The sequence below is a fragment of the Octodon degus genome, unplaced genomic scaffold, assembly GCF_000260255.1.
Source record: "Octodon degus isolate 3935 unplaced genomic scaffold, OctDeg1.0 scaffold00007, whole genome shotgun sequence".
Classification (NCBI taxonomy): Eukaryota; Metazoa; Chordata; class Mammalia; order Rodentia; family Octodontidae; genus Octodon; species Octodon degus.
The window spans coordinates 34037140-34042623 of NW_004524583.1; positions in this window are offsets into that span (position 1 = coordinate 34037140).

A 5484-nucleotide genomic window follows, 5' to 3' on the forward strand; every position below is an offset into this window, starting at 1 on the left:
ACTCCCTCAATCCTTCCCCACCCTTGTTAAGATGCTGTCACTCCCTCAATCCTTCCCCACCCTTGTTAAGATGCTGTCACTCCCTCAATCCTTCCTCACCCTTGTTAAGATGCTGTAGGTATTTAAGCAGAGAGGAAACAAAGAATGAGACCAGACTGTTTCTGATCTGTAAGGATGGGGGAGCACATTTGGATGATGGCCTGACACTTAAGATCTGTAACCTGGGAAGGGTCCAGTGCTAGCTTTATTAATAAACTCTGATTTTTCCAGCATGAAAATAAGCTCACTATTTTAAGAGCATTATGAGTGGCAGAGAAATGACTGGGACTGACACAGCCCAGGACCCTGAGAGTTACGATGAGTGGCTTGACGTCTGGGCTTTAGGGAGATGCAGAGTCACTTCTTCAGGGCATAACAGGAAGGGTGGGCACTCCAGGAAAGGCCTTTCAGAAAGATCACATTTTCAGGGAAGGAGCTGCAGCCTCAGAGAACAGGTGAGATGATTCTGCAGCCCACTGGGTGTGAGCTAATGGTGGCTGCACAAGGCAGGGACTGTTACGGTGACAGATGGGTGTGTCTGTGAGCCACAGAAGATGTGGGACAAGCAGGAGTGGGGCAAAGGAGGGTGTAGAGTACAGAGCTCTGATCTGTGGGGGAAGCCACTGGAAGGAGGGCTCTGTGCACCTCCCCAGGTTTAGCAGGAAGAGTGGACTGAGACAGCATGTTCTGACTCTCCGGGGTCTGCAGGCCATCCAGGGAAGAAGTTTAGGGTCTGAAGCTGGGGAGATGAAGCCAGTGCTGCTGAGTCACAAGGGCGAGAAGTTGAATGAGAAGTTATCCTTGCTCCTGAGGATCTACATGTCTAATGTGGGGTGAAGAGCAGTCACGCCAGGGACAGTGGAGTCAGGTGAATGGATGGCAGAGAGGGCCGTATAAGGTTCTGCGGGGGCACGAGGCTGGGGAAGGCAGGCTTTATGGAAGCAGGGCCAAGGCTGAGATGAGGTAGGTGATCAGCCAGTGGGAAGTATGGTCTGTGGGGAGGGCAGTGCTCCGTGCAAAGGCAGAGGGGCCAAAGCAGCTCCACCGAGCCGGAGAGGGCTGGTCTCTGGAGCAGTCCAGGTGCTCACTGGGAGAGGAGGCAACAGCTACCCTTGAGGACTTGGAGGCAGTGCCTGACCCCCAACATTGCAGCCGTGCATGCAGGGCACCTAAGCCCATTTTACATTGCTTAAGGATTTGTGATAATGTGACATTTCAAAAAATTTCAGATTTTTTTTTGGTGATGGTAGCTTTCAAAAATAGAAAAACTAGTACAACAAACACACATTTCTTCATCACTCAGGTTCAATTACTATTCACATTCTGCCAGTCATTCATGGTATCCTTCCTTTCTCTTTTTTCTTTTTGAGACAGGGGTCTCATGCAGCTCACGCTGCCCTTGAGCTCACTTTGTAGCCCAGGCTGGTCTCAAACCCAAAATGATCCTTCTGCCTCAGCCTCCCAAGTGCTGGGATTACAGGCACATACCACCATGCCTGGCTCTTCCTTTCTCTTCATGTGGCCTGGACATTGGATTTAAGTAGCCAGAAGAGCACAAGGAACCCTCGTGTACCGGTGACCTAGTGCCAAGTAACATCAGTTTACGGCCACTCTTCCTGCCCACCCGCCCCCACCCCACTGGATTCACCCTGAGGCAAACAGGCTCACAGTGAGCAGAGCTGCTGTTCTCCCTGCAGCTCTGGTAGTTGCCTAACCCTCTGGCTGCCCATTTGACAAAACCCTGAGTGGGTATTGGCAGAGCACTTCCTTCCTGGCTGCCGTGGCCAGGATTGTAAGAGATTTCATGTCTAGGAAGGACCTGACCCAGGGAAGCATCTCTTTCTGCAATTTCCAATTTAAAAAGGCACAAGGGCCATCTAGACAGCTCAGTGGATTAAAGCACCTGCATAGGCAGACACAGGGCCTAGGCTTCCATCCCTGGTGTGCTGTGCTGGTCCTGGCCCTGGGCGTGCTGAGACAGTGAATGAGGCTGGGCATGGTGGTGTGCGCCTGTAATCCCAGCACTTGGGAGACTGAAAACAGGAGGGTCACTACATGGCCGATCTGGGTAGTGAGGCCCTGTAGACCCTGTAGTAAATACATGAAAAAAAAAAAAGGCACATGCTGGAGGTGAGCCTCGTTGGTTAGAATAGACAGGATGGTTAGTGATCACATAAGGCCCAGGGGATGAGGTCACCAGCAGTGGGGCTTCCCAGACCTCAGGCCAGGCAGCTGCTAGTGAGCTCACAGCAAAAGGAGACAGACTGAGTTAAGCAGGGCTGGGGATGCTGCTTCATCTGTGAACAGCGACCGTCATAGTGGTCTTGCTGAGGTACTTGGTGATGCCGACATTTCCAAGCATGGGTTTCTAATGCAGATTCTGAACATGTATTTCCTGGTTTTAAACATTATTCCTGATTTTGCAGATGTAGCACTAAGGGACCATATCACTTGGCTGAGGTTGCACAGAGTCTGAGGCCAGAGTCTCGCTTTGCCTTTGTGAGGAAGGAATGTGCAGCACACTTTTCTGAAGGAAAAACAAGCTGATGTCAGGCATTCTTTCAAGAGAGCAAATTTCAAGGCCATTGTTGACATCATCACCCATTCAACGAAATGTCCCAAATTCTGAATGCACTTTTGTGTCTCTCGTTTCATTTTTCAGCACGCAGTGTAAACGGTGCTCACTGTATTGACCTTCAACTACCAAGGAAAGGTGAATTCGCATTTTGCAAGCTCTGCTTAAGAAGTGGAGAAGTGGGTAATGTGTTTTAAACAAATCTTGATGAAAGCTAAACTCTTAAAGGAATTAGCCTTTTCTCTAGAGACTTGGCTGCCTTGGAGACCCATTCCTTCCAGGGAGCATTTAGTTTTAAAAGTTGTCTTCTCTGGAGCATTCTGCTTTTATGCCACCAGGAAGCAGGAAAGACAATTTTTCTCCACTTTTGCCCTGACAAGTTGCCCCTGAAGCCAACAGAGAGCACATGGTGGCATTCTTTTTCCTTCGGTGGCCTCAGTCTGAAATTCCCCAAATGCTCAGGACCTTACAATGCTGGGCAGCCAGCAGTTTCCCCAGCAGTTGCCCTGGCATCTTGCCCCCTTTACACAAGGCAGTCACTGTTGAAGAAAATGAGGGTCCTGTGATCATTTGGCACTATTTCCTGCCTGGCATTTGCGTGGGAGCAGAACTTTTTCCCCTTACAGTGGATTCTGATCACAAAACAGGTCCCTTTCAGAGAAATAGCTTCCCATAGGCTGACTTCAAACAGAGGTAGGAACTGAGTGGTGCAGCAGAATGACTTCCTCAGAAGCCTGCCAATGTCACCGAGAAATCATGAGAGGCCCTGGCAGGGCTCATTGCTCGTGGCCTCCCCTTGCCCCTCACTGCTGCCGCTCTCACCCAGGCGTCTCTCCCGTTGTCCTGTCTGCTCCTTGAATTTGTTTCCAAAAGTGGCATATTTGGTGCCACTGTGGCACGCTCCCTGCACTTAGTGGTTTAGAATTCTGGCCTTACCTTTAAATACACTTATAATGATCCTTTTTCTACAGATAATATTTCCCTGAGTAACTTTCCTAAAAAATTAACATTAAGGGCTGGCCAGACAGCTCAGCGGATTAAAGCGCCTGCTTAGGCAGATGTAGTGACCGGGATTGAATCCCTGTCATGCAGTGCCGTGCCTGCCCCTGGGGTGCACTGAGATGGTGATTGAAACTGGGCATGGTGGCATATACCTGTATGCCCAGTGCTTGGGAGGCTGAAAACAGGCAGATCACTACAAGTTCAATCTACTCAGGGGGACCCTATAGACTTTGTACTAAATACATTAAAAAAAAAAAAATAACATTGATATGTGCAATGTTTTGGGTCCCAAACATCTCCTAAAGGCCATGAGTTATAGGCTTGGCTCCAGGCCAGAGTGCTCTTGGTTTATGGTAGAACCTTTAGAGGTGGGTCTATTGGAAGGAAGCGAGTCATTGGAGTGTGTCCTGGAAGGGGGTCATGGGAGCCCGGCCCTCTTCCTCTTCCTGTCTCTTTTTTCATTTCATGACCAGACAACAGCTTCTTCCACTATGTATTCCTACCACCATATGCTGCCTTGCCACAGGCCCAAAGCAAGGAGGTCAACCAGTGATGGAACGAACGTACAAAACTGTGAGCCAAAATAACCTTTTGCTCTATGAGTTCATTTTCTGAGATTCAGCTCGTGGGCTTAACACAGTACTATATGATTAACTATGCTATAGATAATACTTTGGCTTATCTAGTTTTTCTACTACTGTTCTTCTGTCCTGTGATCCAACCTAGGACCACATTGCATTCTGTTTTCATGGCCTTTCTGTCCTCTGAAAAGTTCCTTATTTTTCATGGTCTTGGCACCAAGGAGTTTTATTGCATGTCTCTCATTTGGTTTGGCTGAAACAGCCTCATGCTCAGGCCATGGCTATGGGTTTCAGGGAACAGCACCACAGGGGTGAAGCGCTGGGGATTTTTGCACTACAGGGAGGTATGTGACTTCAGTGTGACTTATCAGTTGTGAGGTTAACTGTAACCAAATGGTCGAGGTGGCTCTGCCCACTTTTCCACTGTGAAGCTCCAGTTTTTCCTTTTCTGCACTTTCTGGATTGGAAGTGACTCCCTCGGTCCAGCCCACACTCAAAGGGTGGAGAATGAAGCTCTTTTTCCTAGAGCAAATGAAGAAAATTGTCTTGCCTTACCTTTGTGATTTTTTTTTTAAAGAAAATATTTATTTATTTATTTATTTATTTGGTACAGGGTCTTGCTACACAGCTTGGACTCGTAGTGATCCTCCTGTCTCAGTCTCCCCAGAGCTGGGGTTATAGGTGTGCGCCACTATGCCGAGTTTCGGTAGATGGCTTGGTGTGGGGCTGGCATGGCATGAGGTACTTGCTTGCCAGGCAGGTGCTTAAATTGCTGAGCTATCTCCATGGCCCATATTTTTTATTTACTATTTATTCACTTAGTTTCTTAATCAGTATGTACTTGTGAATATTTATTTTTCCTTTGGATTATGTAAGATACTTTTTTCCCCTGTAGGTCCAGGAATCGAACTCAGGACCTTGGACTTGCAGGAAGGTGCTGTGCCACTGAGCTGTGTTCTCAGCCTCCTTTAGGTTACAGTTTCACACTGTCCTTATCTTGTCGCTCAAATTATTCTGGCTGTAGTCACTGGGACTCTTTCGGTTTGCTCCCGTGTGTTTTTGACACAGCCCTCGTTTTGTGTTCTTCCTGTGCCCTCACTTTCTGGGGCTGCATGCTCCAGGCTCGCTATGTGTTTTCTCTACTTCAGCTCTAGAGCCAGCTCTTTCTTCAAGGAGCTTTATTCCTTTTACAGAAGAGCAGGGTTTAGAAACCAGGTTTCTGACTGCTGGGTGTGCTCATTGCTCCCGGGATGGCATTGTTTCTGGTCCCTTTCAGGGGCCAGAGGT